At 38.3% G+C, this 14,490-nt stretch overlaps 1 protein-coding gene and 1 non-coding gene across 7 annotated transcripts in view; one reads left to right on the top strand and one right to left on the bottom strand.

Moving 5' to 3' along the window:
• Window positions 1–14,490, bottom strand: part of ELF2 (E74 like ETS transcription factor 2) — a 93,239-nt gene that overhangs the window by 68,819 nt on the left and 9,930 nt on the right. Inside the window, exon 1 of one of the 6 annotated variants that reach the window (XM_020908539.2) lies at window positions 1,685–1,777. The exons of the other annotated variants lie outside the window; for them this stretch is intronic. The gene's annotated coding sequence lies outside the window, so the exon portion shown is untranslated. Of the gene's footprint in view, window positions 1–1,684; window positions 1,778–14,490 lie in introns of those variants that run through there. 6 annotated transcript variants of the gene reach the window in all.
• On the top strand, window positions 8,895–9,001 carry LOC139037931 (U6 spliceosomal RNA). The gene has a single exon (XR_011490869.1). It is a non-coding gene; the product is annotated as a U6 spliceosomal RNA (small nuclear RNA).

Genomic DNA, 14,490 nt, shown 5'->3' with positions numbered 1-14,490 from the left:
TTTAAAAATAATTAATTTTAAAAATTTAAACAAATTTTTAAATAATAATAAAAAAAGACTAACCCAGAAAACTACTACTGAACAACATTAATATATTATTGCCTGTTAAACTCTCCTGCCATTCACTTTTTTTGCTCACTGTTCAAAAGTTACCATTCACACAAATCCAAACACTCCAAGCCTCCTCAAATAGCCCTTATGTTTTCTAAAGCTGATCTGCTGACAGATGCACTGGATCTTAGGCCTTGTTCCATTCATTATTCCTTCTGTTTCGTTATCTTTCTCTTTCTTAACACTGGGTTCTTTTCCTCAACATCCAAATATTTATAAGACTCTCTCATCTGTTTGTTTTTTTTTTTTTAATTTCTTGGCCATGCCACACAACATGTGCCCACGCCCACTATAGTAAAAGCATGGAGTCTTAACCACTGGACCGCCAGGAAAGTCAAGACCCTCTCATCTTAAACATGACTCCTCCCTGACCCTGCATAACCCTCTAGCTACCACTCTAGTTTCTTCCTTTCTCAGATACAGTTCTACTTAAAAAAAAAAAAAATTGTTTAAACTGTGCCTCCACTTTCTGATTTCTACAGAAGTTTGGTATCCATCATCACCAAATGAAATTTTTATTAATTCTGGTTATCAAATCCAAAGGATACATTTCTGTCTTCATAGGACTTAATGTCTCTGAAACATCTGACACTGTTGATTATGCCCTCCTTGAAACTACCTTGAATTCTCCCTCTCCAGATACTCTTTTTCAATTTCCTGTTACAGGCCCACCCCTAGTTTTCAAGGAACTTTTAAGAGTACAAATGTAAGCCCATATACCATATGCTTAAATATTTTAAAGCTATAGACCAAACTAACAGGCTAGTAAATTTTATTCTATCCCACTATCTTGACATATATACTTTTATAAAAACTTAAAAGGCTAAGTTCTGATTTGGCATTCTCAGACTCAACATCAGTTGGGGGAAGGGGATGGGGAATGTGAAGACCATACTCCCCACCACCCTGCAGCCTGCCTTCTTCTCATCCCATCTTTGGTTCTACTCCATACTACAAGGAGCCTCATATATATACATGTGGACATCCCAAACAACATGTCTAACCTCTGGCTACATGCCTGCAAACAGCTGCCACTTGGCCAACCCTTAGGCCAGAGATACATACATGTGGTACAGTCTAAGAGGAGAGAATCAGGGAAGAGACCTGTGAAGGACCACGTGGACAGGAAATTTGGGGATACAAATACTCTTAGCTTGATCTAGAAATGGTTTCCAGATGGACTAGTCCCTCAAAATCCTCATCCTCTCAGGAGCAGTATAGCTGGAAAAAGGCCAGATGAGGACCTCTAAAGCACAAGGCCCAGACTAAGGTTCCTGCCTGGATAACTCTAAGGACAGAGTAACTCTCTAGTCAGTCCTGGAAGGTAATTCCAGGATCCCATCCCTCCTTAGTCCTCTTCAGATCTTCACACTCTCTCTAAACTATCTGAGACACTGCCCTGGCTTCACTCAAATCTATCTTCCAGTCTAAACCATTTTATGGGCTCCAGTTTGTCTACTAGATATTTTCTTGCCTATACTTCCCTGCAAATTTAAACAGCAAGCATCTATTCCAGGATATTCCAAGGACTACATTAATTAATTCAACCAATCAATAAATATTAATTGAGCACCTTTTATGTACTAGTAGTTTTCAGTGAGAGTTATAGTGACGAATAAAGCAAAAGTCCCGGGCTTCCCTGGTAGCTGAGTGGTAAAGAATCCACCTGTCAATGCAGGAGACAAGAGTTTGATTCCTGATCCAGGAAGATCTCACAAGCCACAGAGCTAAGTCTGTGCGCCACAACTACTGAAGCTGTGCCCTAGAGCCCTGGGAGCCGCAACTACTGAGTTCACATGCCGCAACTACTGAAGCCCGTGCCCCCGAGAGCCTGAGCTCTGCAACAAGAGACGCCACGACAATGAGAGACCCACACACAACTAAGAGTGTAGCCCCAGCTTGCTGCAACTAGAGAAAAGCCTGTGCATCAAGGAAGACCCAGCACAGTAAAAAATAAATAATTTTTTTTAAAAGCACAAGTCCTTATTCTTAAGCATCTTAAATTCCAGTGTGGAGAGAAGAAAATAAGCAAAATATGTATTACGCATGTGCAGATGGTGATAAAGGCTAAGGAGACAAATGAGCCAAAGGGAGAGAATATTTAGCAACGAAGAGGGTTGCAATTTCATACTGGGTGACCAAGGAAGAATTCACTGAAAAAGTGACACATGTGTGAAAACTCAGAAAGTAGGAATGAGCTGTGCCAATGACTGGCACAATGACTTTCCCAGTGAAAGGAAAGGGAAAATTCAAGATCTTAAAGAGGGAATAAGCCTGAGTAGTTCAAATATCAGCAATAGAGCTGGAATGAAGTGAGTAAAAGGAAGACAGAAGATGATGACAGAGAGGAAAGAGAAAGGGATGAGAGGAAAAGGGAAAGCCCTCTGTGAGGACCCTGACTTTTATCCAGGGAGAAGGATTTTATGCAGAGAGATGACCTGATTATTAAAAGGATCATTCATCAGATGCTGGATTGAGAACAGATAAGAGGACAAGGGCAGAAGCACAGAGATCAATTTGGAAGCTGATATCATAATTAGGTGAGAAGTGATGGTGGCTAGGACTGAGTGGTAGGTGAGTGAACAGTGAACTTTCAGAAATTTTTGTAGATAAAAGAAGCAAAATTGGAGAGCAAACTGGATGTGGGGTGTGAATGAAAGAGAAGAATCAAGAGAACTCCAGAGAAATCAATCAGAGCACCTGGACTAGCCATTAAGTGGGATGAATAAAAGTGTGAGAGAAACCCAGTATGTCCCAAACTGAACTTTTTCTCTGCTACCTCCCCAAAAGTATGATCTCTCCTACTCTGCTTACCTCCATAAACTATACTATCGCCTACACAAGTTGCCTAATAAACAGATGCTAAACTCATTGGTGACTTCTTTTTCCACTATCATCATCATCCTCTCTCACTCTTGACTCATCTCTATAATCTCATATGCTCTGCCCTAGTTGAGGTCCTTATCATCTTTTTGAAGTTGTAAGAGCCTCAGAATTTGCCTCTTGGCCTCTAATCTCCCCTCCTTTCCAGTCCATCTAACCACACCAGCAGGGTAATCCAAGACTGAATAATGTCAAGCCCCTCTCAAAATTCTTCAACAGTTCATCATTACCTACAAAATGAAATTTCAATCTTTGCAAGCATACTGATTTAGTAAGAACAAGTAAGGGGTCTAGGTCTCTTTTTCAGAAGTTATTAAACGTTCATTCTGATATGCTCCAGTATGGAAATCACAAATCTAATCCATGCTCACTTGTCCAGCCTCATCTTCCCTTTTTACTCCCTCCATTGTGGTTGTTTAATACCACAATTGTCTACAGCTCTCTATTTCTTCTCTCTCTTGACATCCGTCCTCTGTTTGCCCATTTGGCCAATTCCTAGCTGTCTTAACAGGTCTCAGCTCTAAAGCACCTGCATCACCAAAGGGATCAATATTCTCCGTAATTCTCTTCCCCCAATCCACATTATATACCTTCCTCACAAAAACATCAAGAAAATAAGTTTCCAGCAGATATCCACTTACTACCTCCAATGAACCATATCAAGCCCAACACTTAACGCCTTCCTTCAGTGCTCCTTAAAATCTTGCTTCTCTTTACCATCTTAATATTATCTTCTTACTACTTTCTCAAAGCACCAAGTTCAAATACACTAAACCAGGGGTTTCATGCAGCAGATACACAGTAAAGATGTGGTGGATACAAGGATAAACAAACATAGCCCAATAAGACAAACATCTTCACTGTTCACTACACAGACCAAGCTCATTCCCTTCCCTATCCTTCGGCTGGTTCCCTTCTCTCACCAGGAATGCCCTCTTCTTTGGTTATTCAAATTGTACCTCTCCCCCATGGACAACGTTTCCCCTATAACATCACCTCTTTCTTCTCTCTACTACACCAGTTCTTTCAGTAACATTTATTAAGCACTTAACTATATACCAAACACAGCAGTATGCCAAGAACACAAAAATATAAAGCTAGGACTCACCCTTCAAACAGCTTAGAGTACAGTAAGGAGAAACACTTAAAGCAAGTACATTAATGTAAATGTCATAAAGGAAACTACAAAGTACAGCGGAAAACATCAAAAAAAGGAACACCCAATCAGCCCTGGGGGGTGGGAAGATTCAAGAAACACTTCATTAGAGAATCACCATTTGGCCTAGGACTAGAAGAAGGGGTGGAAGTTGGCATAACAATAAGAGAAACATCTTTGAATAATGAATACTGACTCAACTCTCTGGACTAAAAAAAACTCTGAGAAATGATAGCAAACCTAAGTATCACTCAGAAAAAAATTCACCTCAGACTATAATTGAGTTACTTAGAATCACATTCTTAGATCACATTCTCCCCAAAAACAGTTTATGTGTATGATTTTATTTATATAAAGTATAAAAACAAGGAAAATTCTATCTATGATATTGGAAATAGGATACTATATCACAAAAGACTACTAAAAGAATTTTTTTTATCAACAACCTCAGATATTAATCTCCCTGCAATGTGGGAGCCCTGGGTTCGATGCCTTGGTTGGGAAAATCCCCTGGAGAAAGGAAAGGCTACCCACTCTGGTATTCTGGCCTAGAGAATTCCATGGACATTCCAGAGTCAATTCCATTGAATTCCATAGTCAGTGGGGTCACAGAGTCGGACACCACGGAGCGACTTTCACTTTCTTTTTCAGATAAGCAGGTGATATCACTCTAATGGCAGAAAGCAAAGAGGAACTAAAGAGCCTCTTGATGAGGGTGAAAGAGGAGAGTGAAAAAGTTGGCTTAAAACTCAACATTCAAAAAACTAAGATCATGGCATCTGGTTCCATCACTTCATGGGAAATAGATGGAGAAAATATGGAAACAGTGACAGACTATTTTTCTTGACTCCAAATCATTGCAGACAGTAACTGCTTTCATGAAATTAAAAGCCTAGTCCTTGGAAGAAAAGCTAACATATCTAGAGAGCATATTAAAAAGCAGAGACCATAAAAAAAAATAAATAAAATAAAAAGCAGAGACATTAGTTTGCCAACAAGGGTCCATATAGTCAAAGCTATGGTTTTTCCAGTAGTCATGTATGGATGTGAGAGTTGGACCATATAAAGAAGGCTAAGCATCGAAGAATTGATGCTTTCAAACGGTGGTGCTGATGAAGACTCTTGAAAGTCCCTTGGACAAGCAAGGAGATCAAACCATTCAATCCTAAAGGAAATCAACCCTGAATATTCACTGGAAGGACTGATGCTGAAGCTGAAGCTCCAATAATTTGGCTACCAGATGCAAAAAGCTGACTCATTGGAAAAGACCCTGATGCTGGGAAAAACTGAGGGCAAGAGGAAAAGGGAGTGACAGAGGATGAAATGGTTAAATGGCATCACCAACCCAATGGACATGAGTTTGAGCAAACTCCAGGAGATAGTGAAAGACAGGGAAGCCTGGCATGCTGCAGTCCATGGGGTCGCAAAGAGTCGGACATAATGACTGAACAACAAAATAGAGAATAAAGGACCAAAAAAAAAAAAGAGAGAAATATGAAAAACACACAATTCACAAAATTAGATATAAAAATAGCCCTTAAACATAAGAAAAGATGTTCAAATTCACTCACAGGAAAATGCAAATTTTTTAAAAATTGAAATACCATTTCTCTCATCTATCAGATTGGTAAAAATTTAAAAGTATAACAATAATCTGTTGGTAAAACTGTACATTTATACATTGTAAATGTATGGGAATGCAAACTGGCACACTTTGGGAGGGGTATTTGGCAACATCTAACAAAACTACATATGTACTTACCTTTTGAAACAGTTTTATTGAGATATAATTCACATATCATGGGTTTTCTGATGGCTCAGAGGAAAAAAATCTGCCTGCAATGCAGGAGACTCAGGTTCGATCCCTGGGTCAGGACGATCTCCTGGAAAAGGGAATGGCTATCCACTCCAGTATCCTTGCCTGGGGAATTCTATGGACAGAGGAGCCTGGTGGGCTACAGTTTGCGGGGTTGCAAAGAGTAAGACACAACTGAGTGACTAACACTAACACCTACATATCATACAGTTCACCAACTTACAGCATATAACCCAAAAGTTTATAGTACATTAATGAAGTGGTGCAATCATTACCACAATCTAATTTTAGCAACATCTTCAGCACTCCCTCTCAAAAAAACCTCATGTCCATTAGCAGTCCCTCCCCATCCTTCCCCAACCCCTAGTCCCTGGCAAGACTAATCTACTTTTATCTCTAGAGATTTGCTTTTTCTGACCATTTCATATAAATAGAATTTTAAATATGTGAGCTTTTGTGACTGACTTTTTCACTTACTATGCTTTCAGTATTCATCTATGTGTAACATGTATTAGTATTTCAATTCTTTTATTGCTGAATAAGATTCCACTGCATAGATATATCACATTTTATCTATTCATTCATCAATTGGTACAAAATTGTTTCCACTTTTTAACTATTATAAAACAATGCTGCTATAAAAATTCATGTACAAGTCTTTGTGTAGACATGTTTTCTTTTCTCTTGGTATATACCCAGGAGTGAACTGTTGGAACACATAGCAACTTTATGCTTAACATTTTGAGAAAATGCCAAATGACATCATTTCACATTCTCATCAGTATGTATGAAGGTTCTAATTTCTCCACATCCCCATCAACACATGTTGCAGGTAACCTGTTATGCAGTAATAATTTATACATCATCTTGGTAGATACAATAAAAATCACTTGATAAAATTTTATAATTAAAAGAAAAAAGCTGCCAAGACTTAATGGCAAAATATTTAAAACTTTCCCCTGATACTGGGAACAGAACAAATATACCTACAATTGCCACTTCAATTTAAAACCATACTAGCAATCCTGATCAGGAGAGTTTGATAAGGAAAAATTAAAAGGAGTAAGGAACTGAAAGGAGGAAATGAAGCTATCATTGCTTATCAACGATAAAACTCTATATACTGTAGAAAATTCAAAAGAACCTTTGGATATTAGAAGAAGAGGGTTTGCCATTTGTGTGGATACAGATCAATATATAAAAATCAAATGTCTTTTCTATATACCAGAAACAAACAGCAAATGTAATTTTTAAAAAGGATATAATTTACAATAACTACAAAAATAAAAGATACCTAAGACTTAGGAATTCACTGGCAGTTACAGAATTTCAGCAGTTAGGAATCAGCACTTTCACTGCCACATTCTGGGTTCAATCTCTGGTCCAGGAACTAAAATCTCACAAGCTGCACAAAGATATTTAAGACTCAATCTAACAAAGACCTCTATGGAGAAAATAAATAAATCTACTGAAAGAGATTAAAGAAGTCTTGGGAATCCCCTCGCAGTCTTGGATAGGTAAGCTCAATATCTTAAAGATACCAATGCTCAACAGATTTATCTAACAAATTCAATATGTGAAAATCGCTCCATCATGTCTGACTCTTTGCAATCCCATGGACTATATATATACTCCATGGAATTCTCCAGGCCAGAATACTGGAGTGGGTAGCTGTTCCCTTCTCCAGTGGATGTTCCCAACCCAGAGGTGAAACCCAGGTCTCCTACATTGCAGGCAGATTCTTTACCAGCTGAGCTACCAGGGAAGCCCAACAAATTCAACATATTTCCAGTTAAAAATCCCAAGAAGGTTTCACAAAAAACTTGACAAAGATAGTTAAGAGGGGGAAAGTATACACAAGAGAAACTGGCAAAAGTGAATAAAGTCCCTGGAAAAGAACTGTCCTACCTAGTCTAGTCCAGTAATTAGACAGTAAGTAGTGGTGTAGACATAACCAAATGTAACAATGTAACAGAATATAGAGGCCAGAAAAAGACACATGCATATTGGAAACAATGTAGAAAGAGGCAGTGTTAAAATCAATGGGGGGGGAGACTATTAAATGATGCTGGGACAAGTGATTATCCATACAAGACAAAAATTAAATTACCACCTCTCACCACTCATGAAATTACAGGTGTACTAAAGACCTAAATACAGGTGTACTAAAAACTTAAAGACCTTTTCAAATTAGAAGGAAATAGAGAATATCTTCATGAATTCACAGTTAAGGAAAAATTACTAAATACATGGAAAGCAAGAAACAAAGAATTACTAAACATGACTACACCAATTTTTTTAAAAATTCTTAACAGACTCCAAAAACAAAACTGAAAGACAAGACATTAGGTAAAGTAAGTCCCCTCCCTCCAAAAGGGGGGGAAAGGAGAGCTCCTACTAATTAATAAGAAATATACACAACCAAAATCTATTAAAGATTTTTAAATATATTAAGGCACACACAGATAAATGTGATGTAAATTCTTGTCAAGATTCTAGTTCTCAGGAATTCCCTGGCAGTCCCAGTGGTTAGGATTTGGCATTCACTACTGGGGCTCAAATTCAATTTCTGGTCAGGGAACTAAGATCTCTCGAGCAAGGTTTGATCTCTGGGTTGGGAACATCCCTTGGAGAAGGGAACAGTGACCCACTCCAGTGTGACCAAAAAAAAAAAAAAAGGTTCTAGTTTTCACCTGAATGATGGACTCATGTGTGATCACAAGAAACAACAATGACTGGGTAAATTATTCTGTGTCATGAATCACAGATGATTTATCTAATTGTGTACAAGCTGGTGAAGCACAAGCTGGAATCAAGATTGCCAGGAGAAATATCAATAATCTCAGATATGCAGATGACCCCACTGAAGAGCCTCTTGATGAAAGTGAAAGAGGAGAATGAAAAAGCTGGCTTAAAACGCAGCATTCAGTGCTCGCTTCGGCAGCACATACACTAAAATTGGAACGATACAGAGAAGATTAGCATGGCCCCTGCACAAGGATGACACGCAAATTCGTGAAGTGCTCCATATTTTTGCATGAGACAAGTGCTCGGGGCTGGTGCACTGGGAAGACCCAAAGGGATCAGGTGGAGAGGGAGGTGGGAGGGGGATCAGGATGGGGAATACATGTAAATCTATGGCTGATTCATGTCAATGTATGGCAAAAACCACTACAATATTGTAAAGTAATTAACCTCCAACTAATAAAAATAAATGGAAAAAAAAACTCATCATTCAAAAAACTAAGATCATGTCATCTGGTCCCATCACTTCATGGCAAATAGATGGGGAAACAATGGAAACAGTGAGAGACTTTATTCTCTTGGGCTCCAAAATCACTGCAGATGGTGACTGCAGCCATGAAATTAAAAAACGCTTGCTCCTTGTAAGAAAAGCTATGACCAACCTAGACAGCTCATTAAAAAGCAGACACATTACTTTGCCAACAAGAGGTCCATCTAGTCAAAGTTATAATTTTTCCAGTGGTCATGTATGGATGTGAGAGCTGGACTATAAAGAAATCTGAGTGCCAAAGAATTGATGGTTTGGACTGTGGTGTTGGAGAAGACTCTTGAGAGTCCCTTGGACTGCAAGGAGATCAAAGCAGTCAATCCTGAAGGAAATCAGTCCTGAATATTCATTAGAAGGACTGATGCTGGAGCTAAAGCTCCAATATTTTGCCACCTGATGCGAAGAACTGACTCATTGGAAAAGACCCTGATGCTGGGAAAGACTGAAGGCAGGAGAAGGGAACGACAGAGGATGAGATGGTTGGATGCTATCACCGACTCGATGGACCTGAGTTTGAGTAAGCTCCAGGAGTTGTTCATGGACAGGGAGGCCTGGCGTGCTGCAGTCCATTGGGTTGCAAAGAGTAGGACATGACTGAGCAAACGAACTGAATTTTGTACAACTGAGGTTGGTCAAAGGAGAGGTTTAAAACTGATTTTATCAGTTTCCCATCTACAGTATAGGAGGAGAAGGGAGTAACAAAGGATAAGATGGTGGGATGGCATTAGTGACTCCATGGATATGAGTTTGAGCAAACTCCAGGAGATGGTGAAGGACAGAGAAGCCTGGCATGCTGCAGTTCATGAGGCACAGAGTCAGACATGACTGAGCAACTGAATAATAATGACAACATCTAAAATGTGAAATCCATTCACATGAATTGATTCCTTTTAAATATGTTGGGGAGGGACTTCCCTGGTGGTCCAGTGGCTAAGCCTCTGAGCTCCCAGTGCAGGGGGCCCAGGTTTGATCCCTGGTCAGGGAGCTAGACCCCACATGCTACAACTAAGACCCAGAGCAGCCAAATAAATAAAATTTTAAAAATAATAATAATAAATATGTTGGGTAAACTAAATAACATTTATTAATACTAAACCATGGACAAACTTCTTTTTCCAATTTCCCAACAGGCTGTGTCAATTTTTTCTGATTTAGTTGCTTCTTAATGTAATTCCTAATTTGTAAGAAAGCTGTAGCAGCATAGAGGGTCACGGTTATCCTACTTGCTAGTGCAGCAACTATATCTAAACAGCCTAACAGATCAGTAAGAGGAAGGACAATTCCGTTTATACGATACTCAAGAAAAGGTCCCATAGGAACAGAAGACAGATCAGTGGGAAGGAGTTGATCTCAAAGGGCACAAGGAACTTTTGTGGGTGATAGCACTGTTCACATCTTGATTGTGGTGGTGACTGCATAATGATACAAATTGAATTTGTCAAAATCATGGAAATGTAAGGATGAATTTCACTACATGTGATTAAAACTTCAACAAACTAGATTTTAAAAGAGAGGACAATGCTACAAATTTAACCTATTAAAGAGACATTATTGTACAGTATTAACATTATCATCATACTAAGAAAAACTGCAGCTTGATAATCTAAACTTATGTACAGTTTAACTCACAACTTCCCCCCCAAAAAAACCCTTAACTGTTCTTAGCCACTTTATTGCTAAAATTAATCCTTTTAAATTTGGAACTCAATTCCTAAAATAGTTTGGATTAGTCTATCATTGTTCGATTTTTTTTAATTATCTACCAAGTCTGATGGAAATTATGTATGTAGTTTATAATGCTAATATGACAGCCTCAATAGTATCAATGTCTATTTTTTCTTTGTTACTAAATCATGCATTTTTATGCATTGTCCTCTAATTCTTACATAACCATATGAAATAGGAATAATTCTCCCTGTATTAATGATGACTATTTTAACAGAATTCTTTATGTTTAAGAGCATGTGCAACTTAAGAGCCTGTTGGCCACTGTATTCCCAGAATAGAGTAGGTACTCAATAAGAAATTATAGACTGTTGGCCTCACCTCTATGTGACCTTAGACAGTTATTTATCTCTTTAAATTTCAATATCCTCATCCATAAAAAGATAGTGAAACAATTCTAGGAAGTCAGTGTGTTTAGTTCTTTTAAGCCTTCCTATTAAGTACATGGCACACTATGAATACTGAATGAATGTGACCTTATTATTATCTCTTTGATAGCATTAGTCAGAATTGTATCATACTGCCAAAGCTTCATATTAACAATAAAGCAGTAACAGAATAGACGATTATACCTAAAACCTAACTGCTCCTCATGCCAAAATGAGATGTTCAGTGTTACCTGTTAAAACAAAAATCAGTACATTTTAAAGGGATAAAAAGTAAACTAATGAATCTTTTAAGGAAAGAAGAATCCCCTTCTGAAAATGGAACTTGAGTGTGAAAAGTTATATAGTTTACAAATATCTGGGCCCATTAAGTCAGGGTTGGAAATTATTTGGGCAGCAAGAGGTCATTATCATTGGACTTACTTTAGGGCAAGGTGAGTCATCTAGATATAAACTGGATCCCAGAAAATGACAAGATAAAAGAAACTGCATTAAATTATTTGAAGAGATTTTAAGAGTTCATTTTATAGAAGAAGAAACAGACTGAACAGGCTAATTGGAAAATCAAGTAAGATAACTTGCCAAGCAAAAAAACAATTCCGCATTTCAAGAGTCCTGCACCGTAGACAACAGTATCTTAAAATCCAAAAACAATTCCGCACTTCAAGAGTCCCGCACCATAGGTAACAGTATCTTAAAATCCAAAAGCAATTCCACACTTCAAGAGTCCCACACCATAGGTAACAGTATCTTAAAATCCAAAAACTCCGCACTTCAAGAGTCCCGCACCATAGACAACAGTATCTTAAAATCCAAAAACAACTCCGCACTTCAAGAGTCCCACACCATAGGTAACAGTATCTTAAAATCCGCCTTTACTCATGGCCCTGAGTTCTGACACACAGAAAAAGACACAGAATCACATACAGATAAGAAGTGAACTTAGATAGTTTGTAACATCATCCAACTTCTGTTTAAGGTATTCTGATGCTTTTCTTGCCAGGCATGTTTCAGTTGGTTTTTTCATGGACCAAAGAACTACAGTGGCCAGGTTTCTGGGTGTAATCTAACAAATGTTGGTTTGTTCAATTAATTTTAGGATGATGAAATCTAGGAGGGAATTATCATCTAAAAATATTCCAAATAATCAAACATTAGAGTTATTTAAAGAACTGATGAGCAAAGAAACAGCAAGACAAAATCAACCTGACTTGGCTGCCCACAGTTACCACTGGAGCTAAAATTGATAGCGCTGCCTAGCTATACTCCTTTAATATTTTTATCCTCCTGATATCTATTACCTCTTCACATACGCTTAAATTCCGGGGCAGTAATAAGGGAATAAGCATAACAAGGGAGGAACTGATCACATTAAGCACATCTTAGAAGCCAACCTATCTTGAAGATGCAGATAAGCAACAAAGGTCTGATTTTTTTTTTTCCCTGCTGCACCAAGAGGTATGCATGGAACCTGAGCCCCCAGCAGTAGAAGGGTGGAACCTTAAGTACTGGACTGCTAGGGAAGTCCCCAAAGGTTTGATCATTAATCAGTAACCCTACACTTAAATGAATATTCATTTCTATACTTACCCCACAAACTATCTGTAAGAAATACTATAATGGTGGAAATAAATGTTCAGCCACGTATATTCTATGAATAAGGACATTTCCAAATCAAGCAAGAACCAGATAAAAGAATACGTACTTGGACGTTTGGTTAGGGGAAAAGTAACACTCAAAAGTCACTGGCTTGGGTCTTCCCTGCTGGTCCAGTGGCTAAGACTCCATGCTCCCAAACCAGGGGGCTAGGGTTGGATCCCTGATCAGGGAACAAGATCCCACACACCACAACAGAGAACGAAGATCCTGCCTGTGTGCTGCAACTAAGACCTGGCACAGCAAAATTTAAGGAAAAACGGTCATTGGCTCATCCCATGACCACTGTGCAGATGTTTAGAGTCTCAAGCCTGGTCACTCTAGCTCTTGCACACCCAAAAGGAGATACAAGAAAAGACTTGTTTTGACTGGATTAAGGCAGTCAAGCAACTGCTTTATGGGAAGCTGAAGCAAGCGGTGATCTGAATGTATGGCAGATTCCCAGTCATGAAGAAACCTCAAATCTACTTAGGCTCTGTTCAGCAAAACAAACTGGGAAAATTTTTCCTTTTGAAGGAGAGACCCCTAGTACAGATCATTCTAAAGCCTCTGGCAACTTCTTCACTTTTGTGATTTAAAAGGAAGCAAAGAACTGCTCTTTACAACAAATTTTTTTAATATTCTGGTTCAACAGGATATGAATTCATTAGTGTGAATTTATTCTAGAGGAAAGTCAATAACCAGCCCAGCTTAACAGTATTTTTTCTTCTTCCAAACAACGAAGGGATAATAGTAGTTAACATTTATAGAGCACTTACTCCATGCCAGCATTATTCTAAGCCTGCTATATGTATTCATCCAGTAAATCTACACAATCCTACAAAACAAGTATAATTCCCCGTTTTACATCTGAGGAAACTGAAGCACCAGGAGATTTTTTTTTTTTTTTTTAAGGAACTTACTCAAGGTCAAACAACAAACAAATAGAGATTAGCAGTCTGGATCCAGAGTCTATGCTCTTTAAGTTTTTCTGCCTCATGATTATACAACTGTTTTTAACATTAAAGCTGTGAAAGAATCACATAGAACCTCTCCCACCTGACCCTGGGAGATTTCTCTACCTACTTCCTTATTGGCTCATAACATGGGCTAATCAGAAAAGTTCAAATACACTAAATGGGAATTATATATATCTTATCTATATAAGCATACATTTCTCCCTTCCCCCCCCAAAAATGGGGGAAGTGGTGCAAGGAGGGAATTAATTATTTAACTCACAAATTCTCTCATATCAAGTCCTGTAGGCCTAAGGGAGAAACTGACAGCATGAGAAGTTCTTTCTCCTTTGCTCTCTTTAGGGGTTGAGCTTTTTTTCTTTTAGAAAGAAGCGTTGGCCTGCAACTCTCTATTAGTAACAAGCAAAGCTTTTCAGGCATAAGCTTTCAATCTTAATTAAGACTTGCCCATATGTATTACACCTGGAACCAAAATATAAACTTTCTTATAGTATTAAATTAAAAGGGCC

This window comes from Odocoileus virginianus, chromosome 12 (assembly GCF_023699985.2).
Source record: "Odocoileus virginianus isolate 20LAN1187 ecotype Illinois chromosome 12, Ovbor_1.2, whole genome shotgun sequence".
Lineage (NCBI taxonomy): Eukaryota > Metazoa > Chordata > Mammalia > Artiodactyla > Cervidae > Odocoileus > Odocoileus virginianus.
This window is presented reverse-complemented; position numbering and strand designations above follow the sequence as displayed.